The sequence below is a fragment of the Rattus norvegicus genome, chromosome 2, assembly GCF_021556685.1.
Source record: "Rattus norvegicus strain SHRSP/BbbUtx chromosome 2, alternate assembly SHRSP_T2T, whole genome shotgun sequence".
NCBI classification, from domain to species: domain Eukaryota; kingdom Metazoa; phylum Chordata; class Mammalia; order Rodentia; family Muridae; genus Rattus; species Rattus norvegicus.
The window spans coordinates 119,013,464-119,026,927 of record NC_141535.1 but is presented as its reverse complement, the minus strand read 5'-3'; the positions used below and the strand labels follow the sequence as shown (position 1 = coordinate 119,026,927).

At 46.6% G+C, this 13,464-nt stretch overlaps 1 long non-coding RNA gene across 11 annotated transcripts in view; it reads right to left on the bottom strand.

Annotated features, from left to right (window-relative positions):
• Nucleotides 1–13,464, bottom strand: part of LOC120100803 (uncharacterized) — a 50,248-nt gene that overhangs the window by 8,786 nt on the left and 27,998 nt on the right. For 3 of the 11 annotated variants that reach the window (XR_015671580.1, XR_015671585.1, XR_015671586.1), the window contains one exon: nucleotides 754–1,196. The exons of the other annotated variants lie outside the window; for them this stretch is intronic. This is a non-coding gene — a long non-coding RNA (uncharacterized LOC120100803). Of the gene's footprint in view, nucleotides 1–753; nucleotides 1,197–13,464 lie in introns of those variants that run through there. 11 annotated transcript variants of the gene reach the window in all.

Below are 13,464 nucleotides of genomic sequence, written 5' to 3'. Positions count from 1 at the left end.
TCTGGAAGTCCTCCTGCCTGTGACAAGTTCTGAATGGTACCAGGTAAGGGGCAACAGACTGTCACAAAGGTGATTCCATGAAGAAGCCTCCCTTGCAGCAGGCTCTGGTGGCTTTCCACATGACATCCCTTTCTTCCGGAATGGCTATGTCTCAAAGGAGGGCTGAGCCCTCTCTTCTCGCCTGCCTTTGCAAACCCTGGTTAAGAACAAACAGGTTTCTCTGTTTTCTGAAATGAAAACACTGATACTTAACTTCACATATGGACACTTGGGGTTCAGGCAAGGGAACCTGCTTCCTCTTCCAGAATGCTATCCCTGACCTGTCCAGGCTATGGCCATTCTGCTCTGAGCACTCACCTGCCTCCCCACTTTGCCCAATTCTCTTCTGAGGCAAGGAGATGCGGGCTTCCCCAGCTGTGCATCTCTCAGCACAGCCGAGCAGCTGGAAGTGCCAGTGTGGTTGCCACACAGACCTGGTTATCAGTCCCCCAAGGCCCCTATGAGAGCAAAGGCGGAGCAAGGTAGAGGCGTCTTTCCTCTAGGGGAAGACAGTCTCCTCACGTCTGCAGAAACTTGAAAGAAAAGCATGTGCTGTGTCCTGGTTCTGCGACTCTAAACAAATTCAGTCCCTCAGGGCCCTTGGTGTCTGTTCTGACCCCCTAGTAACCTTTGCCATGGGGTTGCTGCAGCAAATAGCATGAAGGTGTCATCAGTGGCATACTACACAATCAAAACTGAGTGTGGCACTATGGAAACATGACAGAGATGAGCTACATTGAACTTGAAGAGGAAGTGTCTTTCTCCTGTACTGTTAAACCTTCATCTGGGCATGAGGACAAGTCACAGCCTGCAGGCCCCGCTGGCTTCCCACACCTGGCACAGCCAAAGAGCCTGTGGGGGTCTGTTGGCCACAGCTATCAAGTCATGGTGACACACTGGCCTCCAGTTGGTCTGTGCGCATGGAGGCCAAGAATGCAGGCTTGTCAAACAGGGATGCCATCCCAGCCACAGGCCACTCATTTATTAGGGCAGAGTCTGTTCCAGCTTTCCAAAGGACACTTGTCATTAGTGTGTTGTCTGTCCTTCCAGAGCCTTGTCTGCAGTCTGGTCTGGGCAGGTGGAGCTGGTGGCCACACAGCAACCTTCTTGTTTCATCCATTCCTGCTTCTGCTTCTGTCCAGACTCTCCGCTGCCTTCTGGGTAGGAGAAGGTTTACATTGACAGCTTGTTCAACATGGGAATAACCAGGGCATGGAGGCCCGAGGTCTGGAGAAGCACATCAAGAAGAAAACTGGCCCCTGCTCCTTTTTACTTGCAAGAAGCCAATGGAGGATAGACACCAAGAAACACCCGGCTCAACTTTTGAAAAACCACCTCTGGCTCTTGGGAAAACCCTGCCCAGTGATCCAAACTCATCACCCTCGAAGCAGGCACAAGCCAACCACATATGTCGTGGAGAATTTCTACGAGGTGGCCACGGTGTCTCCAATGTCCAGGCTGAGCATCACTTCTTAACTCTGCATCAGCAGACCTTATCTTTCTAGAAAATGGATGAAAAGGTCTGAAGGAGGGTGACTGCATCAGGACAGGAATGGCTTTTATTAATGGAGCATTTTCTCAGACCTTAACTAAACCTCATCCACTTTTGTCAGTCAGGGCCGACAGTTGAGAGCAGTATTAAAGGAGGTAATTGCACGTATCAGTCAACAGCCTTTGTCCCTTGGCCTCCCAGAATTACAGTAAAACGGGCCCAGGAAAGCAGCAGGTTGGATTAAAGGAAAGAGCCCTTTCTCCGGTTTCGCGCACTCACCAGCTGTTCTGGGCTGTAGGCACACAAGCAGTAATAATGTCTGGGGAAACCCAGCCTCCGAGGTCTGGGCTCCTTCCCCCTTCTGCTTCCACTCCACCTCGAGAGTGATTTATCTTTGACTTTAAAGAGGAACATTTTTAAAAAAAAATTCTCTCCCCATAGCAACTAAGCGATCCACTCTGTATGAATCTTCCCCCGTTAAAGTATGTGAGTACACAAAAACCTGAGCCTCCTGTCACTCCTCAGACGGACTGTAAACCACCCAACCCCGAGCCTTTGAAGTCACTTGGTTACAGGTCCCGATGCTTGCTTAAGTAAACACCATGAGAAATACAGGCACGTTTTATATGCCTGTGACTGTAAATTGTCCTTGCTTCACCGGGATGAAGTCAGCTTAGGGCTCTGGAATCTGCCACAGCTACAGGAGTGCGGAGTTAAGATGGGGAAGGCAAAAATGCCTCACATAGTCCTGGGTACTCGACACAAATCTTCCTTCTAGGCAAGTGATTATTACCAGGTCCCTGCTGATCCAAATTCCGATATCAAACTTATTCTCCATCCCTCAATGCGAGAGAAATCACCTGAAAAAGCATCGCAAGGTCTGGCCACGAAAGAGGAGCTGCCTCGGGACTAGGCTGGGTGTGCATGTGAGGACAGAAGGGACCGTCCTATGGACTGATGCCTAGGAGATAGATATCAGAAAACAGCAGGCAGAGCCTTTCTTGGGGGGTCATAGTGAAATACAGACAGGGGTAAGCTTAGCCAGCTTTACCTGGCTCTGTTAAAGCTTAGCTGAGGGCCACAGGAAAGATGTTGGCTAATACGCTGGGTTTCTAAAAACTAGATATGCCATTGTACATGAAAGCCCCCAAGATCAAGCCATGCTGGAACAATCTTCCATCTCGCAAGTGGGGAAGCGGGGGTTCCACATGTAGGAAAGTCGGCTGAGTTAGAGTAGCCTGCAAGCGACCCAAACAGGATTCAAACTCAGCCAGTTCCCTCAAAGCCATCTCACTCTGGGGCGGGCTCTTGATTCTAGACACAAGGAGCTCACGAGGGGCTCATGATCTTCTAGAGGCATTGGATTTGTGCAGATCTCGGTGGGTGTCAAAAGACAGAGTAGGGGATCATGGGACAAAGTGATTCTAGGTGAATTCACAGTGTACCTATCAACTTGAAGTCAGCGGCTCTGTCAGTCGGTGGGACGGAATGACTGATTCAACCCCCCTCCCAAAAAAAAAATCAAATTTGCATGAAGTGGGAGGCTTCTCTCTCTGCTGCCTCGTTCTCCTCACTGGCAAATACTGCATGGCCTCTCGGCACCTACATATGTACACAACAGGAGACATTGTTAAAGCCTAGTTTGCCCTGTTAAAACACAAGTAAAACAACTAAGCATGCTTTCCACACTTTGATTGTTTTAAAAGTGTCTCTTGTCCTGGTGTGTAGCTACTTCGGGCTTTGTCGTTCCACTGCCTGGTCAGTAAGGAACTCTCCCATGACCTGCAAATGCCACACCACAGACAGTGCTCCAGACCCTCGGTCTGGTCAGTCTGTACTTCTGAGAATTCACATGTGCCATGCCTTGCTAGAAGACAGTCTACTAGGCCCACGACAGGCCCCTTTTATTTGGATAGATACCAGATTTCTCTCTATAGATGTCATCCCAGTTGGGTAAGAGCAGTTTCCAGAGCCGATGCGATGAGGAAATGGAATCGCGCTATAACACCAATGTACATTTTTACCAAACGTCACAGTCTGTTCTCTTTCTCTCTACACAGCCTGTTCACACCCTTTGCTTGCCTGCTACAGGGTCTACAATGTGTTTAACTGGCTTGTAGAGCTCTTTGTGACACAGAAACACTCTTGGCCAGGCACACGAGTTGCAGTGTTTCTAGGCTCATTGAACACTCCTTCTCCTGTCTCCCCAACATGGTGGCAACCAGCCCAATGCTGAGCCCCATGCCCAGGCACCTGAACCCCCTGGATCCTACTTAGCTGCAACCTGGCTTCATCTAGCCAGGTTCAAAATTAAGTAGTCTGGATAATATACGTTAATTTAACTAACATGGATCCTGCAAGCATCCTAACACACACACACGCAGACGCACGCACACGCACACACAAATGATAATACAGAGAAATTTCACTGATGTTAAAGAGAACATACTCGCCTACTACCAAAATGGCAGGGAGTGTGTCCCTGCGGCTGAGATAAAGCAAATGTTGGGGAGATTAACCAAATTTTGCTAACTCGGGGTGTTGAGAGCTCTAGCTGCTTGAGTTTCAGGTGAAAGCCACATAAAGTACACCTGAATTCAAGGGCAGGGAACCTGAGAAAAGCTGGCTGGAGAGTTGGCGTGCGATGGTGCATCCCAGCTACTGGGTAGCAGTGGTGCTGAAGCCATCCACACCCACATCTGTGCTGGCCGCTGATGTCAACCTTTGCCATACGCACAGGGCCACCTTTATAATAAGTGACCAAGGAGCAGCCACTTCTGAATGCCCATGACCTCATTTATGCAATAACCTAGCCCAATTCAGCACAACTCCCATCACTCAAGAGAGTGAGTCATTCAGTAACATCGGTGCCACCTAATCAAAGCAGAGGCATGCAGCCTGCTGACTCCTTACTTCCAAATGGCCACCAAAAACAACAGGATTGAGCTGTGTCTTTAACTGTGAGCCAAAAGGCTGGCATCTGAGAGTGCTGGGGGTGTGCAGTACATGGGTGTACATATGTGAGAATGTGTCTGTATGGGTACGTATGTTTTGAATGTACATGTGCATGTGTGCATGCATGCATAGGGATGTGTGTGTGTGTGTGTGTGTGTGTGTGTGTGTGTGTGTATAAAAGGTAAAATTAACCCTTTCCTCCTCAAGCTGTTTTTGGTCAAGTTGCTTATCACAGCAATAGAAATGTAACTAATACAGTGTGGGTGTGTTGTGCATATGACTATATGTTTGTCTATGTGTTGTGTGTTCTATGTGTCGTGTGTGTGTTGTGTGTCATGTGTCATGTGTGTGTGCGTGTGTGTGCGTGTGTGTGTGTAAATGTCTGTCAGCTGCTATTTTGCATTAGAGGCTTTTTTAAAGCAAGCCAGAAAAGGAGAAAGCCCATAAACAAGATGCTATGGGAACTAAGATGGCATTGGCGTTGGCCTTTAAGGGCAGTTACAATGCCAGGGATGCAGTGTGAATCTTAGGGAACTAAGATCAAGAAAAATGCTAGGAAGTTGTCCCAGAGACAGTAGAAAAGCTATTCAAGCTGGGGACATGTGCCAACTAGGGGATGACAAAGTCCCACTCACAGACAGCTACTACGGCTGTGGCTCTGAGAGGCAGGACTAGGGAGAGGGAGCTCTGAACACAGAAGAGTCAGGCTGTGAAAAGTTGGAATCCAAAGCCACACTCACCCTGAAATCCTGGAAGACCTTAGAAATCCACGAAGCAGGAAAGCAGCTGGGTGAGACTCCACTTCAGAGGAATCTCTCTGAAGGCAGAGTGGCTAAAACTGCTAAGCAGGACGGAGTTCATATTTCCTCCACACCAAAGTCATTTTCTCCCCTCCCCTCTCCACACCGCTCTCCCTGACTTCCTGTGTGGCAAATCTGCTTAGGGAAGAAATAATTCATAATATGTACAAAGATTGACAGCACTCAGGTATGTTTTCATGAGACAAATGTTAAGCAATGGAATGAACTCAACTGAGACCAGCCAGCATTTTCAAATTTAGGGAGCTACCTACCACTCCTCCTCCTCCTCCTCCTCCTCCTCCTCCTCCTCCTCCTCCCTCTTCTCTTCCTCCTCCTCCCTCTTCTCCTCTTCTTCCTCTTCCTCACCCTCTTCCCCCTCCTCCTCCTCCTCCTTCCTCTCTCTCTCTCTCTCTCTCTCTCTCTCTCTCTCTCTCTCTCTCTCTCTCACACACACACACACACACACTCAGCTGTCTCAAGGACAAAGTGTGAGGCAGGAAGGCACACTGAGGACATGGTTAGGGGACAAACATGTTGTACTTATGAGTGGACAGATTTGACCTCCCAATGACAAAACGGATCCTCTGCTAAGTCTGACTTCCAACAAGAAACGTGCTGTGCTAAGGAGTGAGTATGCACGGTAGCAGGAACTATGTCACCTTCAAGAAGGTATTGAAAGTATCCATCCAAAATTTCAAATATACATATTCCTGGCCAAAAAATTCCACTATTGGGAGTTTTAGCACACACATGTAAAATATCTACAGATACATTTATTCACTGAAAGACCATTTTAACCACACATGGTGAAAACAACATCAGTATTTAACATTTGAGATTTAAATAATGATTTAAACATAGAACGAAATATCATACAGATATACACTAGAGAAATTCATTCACTGAATATATAAAAAAGAATCTTCAATGCACATCATTAAATCTGTGGTTGAAAGTGTAAAACAGTTCATAAGTGTTTGTCCATAAAAGATGTTGCAGAAAATGGAGCACAGCCAACCATCAGCGACTGGGAAATGGGCACCTAAGGGCAGCAAGCATCACCCTAGTCCCTCTCCATGGATACTTTCAGAACTAAGGAAACCAAAGGGGAGAAGAAAGAAGCATGTCTTTGCTATGAATAGCTTCATTTGAGGAGATAAACAACTGTATGCGTGAAATCCAGTCAGAGTCTTCTGATCAGCTACAACACAGAAGAAATGGGGAGTTTTGACTGTCCCTTGTCCAGAGAAGATATAGCTGGAAAGTGTGTCCTTCACTGTTTCACCAGACATGTCAGTGGCACCAACAATCTTCATGGAGTATTATTGTAGGCGTGGAGAGTTGACAGCTCACCACGTGCTCCCTGCCTGATACCCTCACCCTATAGCATGGAAACTGGAACCAATGGGAAGAAGGAGCTTGCTCAAGTGAGTGCCCCACATCCAGGGGCCAGGGCTGCTCTCACCTATCTGTAGCACAATCTCCATGACATCTGACCATCCTAGACCTTGTGAGAAATGGGGAGGCTGGGATCTTGGTCCTCAGTCACTGGACCACAGCAGGGTTCAAGCCCCAGCCCCTTGTGCTGTCTTATGTGTTGACAACAGTGTGGCCCACTCTGTGTGATTGATAAACTTCAATCTCCACTTTTGCTGTTACCCCACATCTGTCTTTCCATGGGTCCCCATTTCTAGCAGCACTGCTTTTCCTGCCATGGTAGAAGGCGATGTGTGAAGCCTGAGTTTTAGGCAGCCTTTTTCCACGGTCTCTGAGCCCTGGCTTGCTAATATCGCTTTAGTTCTTCCACTGAAGTACGCTTCCCACCCAGGACTTCCTCTGCTCTGCAGCCCCATGCAGTTAACCCTGAGCTCCCTTTGGCCTCTTTCTTCTGCTTCTTCCTCTGCACTGGGTAGCTGTGACCCAGACCTAAAAATAGGTCTACTGCGTCTTTCATCCACGGTGCTGAGCCTTTCCCTCCTCAATGAAGGTTAGGAGGAAATCTTGCTTTACCAAATTTAATAATGACAATATAAATGGTGTCTCTGAGCTGGCAAGGTAGGTTCACAGGTAAAGATACCTTGGTCAAGCATAAGACTGAGCTTTACAAGCCATACATGGAAGAGAAGAATTGATTGCTGAAAGTCCTCCTCTGAGCTTTCCTTATATGCCATGATATGCATGTATACACACCACATACACACACCACATACACACACGCACACACACACAGAGAGAGAGAGAGTGTGTGTGTGTGTGTGTGTGAGAGAGAGAGAGAGAGAGAGAGAGAGAGAGAGAATAATAAATAGTATCCTTGTGCTGAGCAATGAATTAAATACTTAGCATGCATGACCAGATAATAACCTTTGGAACAAGCTGGGTTTTTTTTTTTTTTGTCATGCTACCAAAATTGAAGTTTCAACATCTGTTCCCACAGCCGCATACTCTTTCCAAGAAACATGAGCTAAATGTGATGCTGCCCACCACAACACAGAGCCCAATATGAAGAGTTAAGATGACAAACCATGGAAAGATGGGCTCGGAGCCTCTCTGTTACAGTGCAAAGTTCTCACCAAGGTCAGCAGCCTGGTGAGGGACTTTCTGAAATGCTGTTATGTGAAAATCCCAGCAGTAGACCGATCGATGGGTTTGTGAGGGTGCACTTTCTGGGGCATGGTTGTTTGAATGACAGTGGCTCGTACGTTTGAGTGATTGATCCCCAGTTGGTGGAGTGAAGCCTTGTTGAGGAGATGTATAAATTGGGGTAGGCTTTGAAGTTTTAAAAGCCCGTGCCGTTATGGGTGTGTGTGTGTGTGTGTGTGTGTGTGTGTGTGTGTGTGTGTGTGTGTGAGTGTGTGCATCTGTGTGTGTGTGCATGAATGCTTGTGAATGTGTGTACGTGTGTTTATTTATATCTCTGTCTCCTGCTTGCAGATCAGATGTAAGCTCTCAGCTACTTGATCTAGCACCATGCCTGCCTACTGCCATTCTCCCCACCATAATGGTTCATAGACTTCAACTATTCTGAACTGTGAGCCTCTAAATTAGATGCTTTCTTTTATAAGTTTCCTTGATCGTAGTATTTTTTTAAACAGTAGAAAAGTAGCTAAGACACGGGAACCTCGTTACCAATTTTTAAAATAGCCATCCTATTGAGATAACAACACAAATACCCATGTACATAAATCTCCCAAGGGTAAGAAGTGTTCAATATTTTTAGCCAATGAATAAACGAACGAGCAAGTAAGAAAAGCAAGTATTGTGTGAACTTCGCAGGACAGATAAGCAAGCTTTTACTTGCCCTAGATAGGGAACCAATGACAAAACAGAGAGATGATTCTACCCAAGGGTAACTTGAGAACCAATGAGTTTAACAGAGGTTAGTTACCTCCCAGAGCATGGGCAACTTGCTAAGTGGCTGGCTACACCATCAAAGAAAATTATCTTCTCCCCAGCAGCTGTTAACTGCTTCTGTGTGGCTGGGCAGGAGCTGGGCTCTTTTGGGTAATCACAGGAGCTGAGAGTTCAAGGAAGCAGTGGTCATGTCATGCCTGGAATCCAGTGTTCCACAGGATCACCATGAAATGGACCATAGTTCAGTGACAAAGCACGTGGTAAGAGAGGCAAGGATCCCATGTCCACCCACAGATCAAAGAAGAGGAGGAGGAGGAGGAGGAAGTGGAGAAGAGGAGGAAGAGGAAGGAGAGAGAAGTGGAGAGAGGAGGAAGAGGAAGGAGGAGAAAAGAAAAAGGAGGAGGAGCAGGAAGCCTGTTGTTATCCCAGAGAACCATGTTCTCTGGTTTTATTTTGACATCCTATGGCCTCCCAGTGTGGGTGTGTAATTAGCCAGGCACCCTTATATTCTACACAACACAGCTCTGTAAGGCATCCTCTTTAGCCGTTAGGAATTGACACTATGAGAACCCTCTAACTGACCCAGGGAGAAGCGTCATCACAGAAAATATTACCCGAACTTGAAATGAGTAGGCTTCAGAGAGAGTGGAGTGCTAAGTCTGAGTGTCATCACTTGAAATGCCATTGAGATGATCACATTTATGTAACCACATAACAAGTGAACAAAGTAGCAAAGAAGGCTTCTGCGAGAACAGCTCTGCCCAGCATGTCCACACTATGTAGAAAATATCAACAGGGAAATGGGTTGACCCCTGGCTCTCCAGTTTCTACCTGGTATGAATTCTCTGTAGGTTGTGATAATAAGAAATACTAAGATACCTGGTCTCACAGCAGACTCCAGGGAGGCAAGCGAGTGCTGAGCTTGAAGCAGGACAAGCATCCAACCGATGGATCAATACCGTGACACACACAGGATGCTGAGGCCACACTGCCTTGTCTGTGTCTACTCTGTCCTTCTTGGCTGTGACAAAGACCCAGACGGAATCATTCGAAAGCCTGTGATCCTTTCTCTCTTCTCCAAAGACACCTGTAGCTTACTGCCTGACAGGTTTCCCTAGCAAGGTGTACGAGCTGAATTCCTTGTTCTCTTCCATGCACACAGGTCCCAAATCCACAACCTGGTCCCAGGAATGTGTAGGATCAGGAGCTGGGCCATCAGCCTATAGCCTGGTATTCCTCAGCAAATGATTTGAATTTTAAAGAATAATAATTAGAAAACCATACAGTTGGAGAGCATATAAAGTATCCAAAACTCAACTCTTCTTTGACTCCTTCAGTCAAATTTAACGTTTAGACTCCAGTAAGAACAAGCCCTGAGTTGGGCTTCCTCGGCTTCCACTTGCCACCTTGTCTTTCTGTGTTTTTGAAAAGGAATTTGGGAGATTGTAATTACATTATTCCTCCCTTCCCTTTCCTCTCTCCAAACCCTCTCATATATTCCTCCTTGCTCCTTCAAATTCATGGCCTCATTTTTGTTGTTAATGTTGTTATATGTATGTGTGCATGTGAACATGCATTCTAAACACGAGTGTATGCATGCATGCACATGTGTGTGCATGTGTGTGTGCATGTGTACATTCTTAAATACATAAATAAAACCCCCTCAGTCTGGATAATGTTACTTGTATATATTGTTGGCAGGGCTAATCTTTGGTCTTGGATAACCAATTGGTGTGCTCTCTCCTGGTAAAGACTATGTCTCTCCACACCTCAGCATTCCTGAGTTTTTATAAGTCTTTGTTCAGGCCCCCTGGGCTTTTCCCCCATGTACCTTAGTGTGTCTACTGGTGTCGTCCTTGATTAGCTCATGTTTAGGCATCTATGCTGGTGGCACCTTAAATTCACCCACCCAGCATCGCCTCCAGTGAAGCCTGCAGAATGTCATGCCCCTTGTTCTCAGACCCTGTATCTTCCCTGTGCGGAACTAAAATGTAACCAGTGGAGCTGTGGGATTAATTCCTAGAACAAAGGCTACGTCAAGTGAAGGGCCAGGGTGATCGTGTAAACCTCTAGGGAGACTCCATACAACATGAGACTCCTCATTCCACCACACAGATGCATCCAGTCCAGACAGCAGTACTTCTGTGGTGAGGTTTCTAGACCCATTATTTCCCTCGGACTGAAGCCCTTGCAAGCAGATACCTGCCACTGTGCCAGCTCCTTTGTACCTTCCTGTCACCCATCTCCAATTATATAAGTGCATGTGACGACAGCATTTGACTAGGTGGATGCATTACAGGAAAATAAAGGTTAACTCTGAGAGTCAGTTTTCTGACAAAACCAGGCTAGAGTTCCCATGGATATACAAAATACCACCGGCTGTCTCCTCACATCGCTTCATTAGACAGAACATATCAATTTAGTAAAAGCAAACTTGGATGCTGTGGACCGCTGAGGAAAATTCCTCTGTAGCATGGTGGCAGGGTTTCCCACTGTCCTTCTCTTTCTGATGAAATTAACTCCCCACGGTTGGCCAGCGGGGTGATCTCATTTTAGCCAATCAGCTTGGGAGCTGCAGTTGACCTCACAAAAGGATAGGAAAGTATGTGCAGTCATAGCAACCGCAGCTCAGCACCCCCGTCAGTCCTGGACCCTTCCCCTAATGGCAGATGACGGCTGGCTTCTTCGATGATTAAACTTTTCCCCTGAGATCCTCCTTGAATACATTAGCCAAACAAGTCTGATAAATTTGTTTATCCCAGGACAATCATTAGGAAATTACCTGCGAAAGTATTCTCAACAGAGCAGTCTGTGAAGAGAAAGCCATATGGCGGCAAGAACCGGATGAACAGTGCAGTCTTTCGCTGTGCATTCCAACAGGTCAGGCAAGGTTTCCCCTTCCACTTTAATATTTTGAGCAAAAAGCACAAAATCTCAGTAGCCCAGAGGTCACTTCATTTCACAGGCATGAAAGCATTCTTCTGTAAGTACTAGTGTGGCCTTCCAACCCATATTGCACACCTACTATGTGCTGGGTATGGGGATCAGAGTCTTACCCAGTCCCGTGGTCTTCTGGGAGGAGGCAGATATGTTCACAAATGATTACAGCTTAGCATCAGGTATGAGATGCAGAAAATGGGAACAAATGCAGAATCCCAAAAGGTGTTGCCACGATAGCATTTAGATTTGGATACCAAAAGGGGAGGGGGGCTGAGAATGATGTGTCCAAGAAGGAGAGATTCTTTGCAAATATCAGAGAATCATGTGGTTGAGTTCAAGGTCTGTTTCATCTGACTTCAGAAAATGAATCTGGAAATGGTTGGGGAGGGGTGGGCACATTATGGCCTCAAGAAAACCAAGATGGGGAGGAGAAGAGGAGCCAGTCTAGAAGCTGCATTACAGGAAAAAACTTTTTTGTGACTCAAAAAAACAATATATCATGCTCCTTACTTGGGGAGGTGAACAGCCAAGACTTGGGCCATGTCACCCAGCCACCAGTCTACCATAAGGTTAGTGACACCAAGCTGGGGCCCCATAACTGAAATTTTAAAATGAAAGAAGGCATTTGTAGAAGTGGTGGTGTAGATGTGATGGCCCAGATGTGGGCATGACTTTGCCGACGCCACAGGCTTAACAGAAACAGACACTAGAGAAACTTCATGAAAAGCAGGGGTTGACCAGTAACCAAGAGAGTGTGAAACCAGATGGTGGCTCTAGGAGTGGTCACACCATTGGACTCAGAGCCACATTAAGGAACAATTCAGCTCAGACTGGAGCATAGGGTCCCACACCTAAGCCTTCCGTTGTTTACATTCTGTAAAGCAGGGTGGACATGTCCATACTCTCGTCCAGGCCAAGGAGCCCATGTCTGCAGACCTGTCCTAGCATACAGGCACAGTCTACGGAAGACTGTCACCCTATAATCTTGCTGCAAGGGCACCTCCCAACAGAACTGCTTGCAAAGATAGACTCAATATTTTCCAAATTTTCAACAGTATACAGTGGCGTTTAAATGAAAATTTAAAATCTCCTTTAATGATAGAAGTTGTAATAGATTTTATAGTAAAAGCAGTGTCTCTCTGCTGACAATTCAACAGAGACAAGAATGTGAGCATCAGGTGCTGACCAAGCACCACAGACTGTACCCTGCTCAGAAGAAGGCCGTTTTCATTCATTTATGCTTTAATAGCTTCATACCTGTGAACAGCAGCATCTAACCCCAGCTGCATGCCCAGTACCAGTGAGAAAACAGCCTTGGGCTGGAGAGCTGACTCAGCGGTTAAGAGCACTGGCTGCTCTTGCTGAGGACCTGCGTTCAATTCCCAGCACCCACATGGTGGCTCACAACCATCTGTAACTCCAGTTCCAGGGGATGTGATTCCCTCAGTGTTTAAAAAATAGAAGGTGCTGTTACACCCTCATTTGACAGAGGGAAGCTGGGACTGGTAGAGGCTTGGAACCCTAGTAATTAGGGGATAGAAGCAAAGTTGAGCCCATTCTTAGCCCCAGTGGGAGTTTGAGGCCAGTTTGGGTTACAAGAGAATCTGATCTTGAAAATTCCCAAAACATAAGTCAATAAATAAATAAAATTAGGAGTGAAATGAGAGGGAAGGAAGGAAAGGAGGGAAGACTCGATCTTCTCAAAATTCTAGAAGCTTTGTAAGAACTGAAGCCAAAAGAATATTCTGTGTGGTAGCCATGTTCCAATGCCTGCACGCCAGGCGCTGTGGGCCAAGAGAACTGACAGTGGGAATCTCAAGGAGACACACACTCAGGGACTGTCACGGCTGAGGCAAGTGGCATGTTCCTTGAGAGAATGTGGCTAAG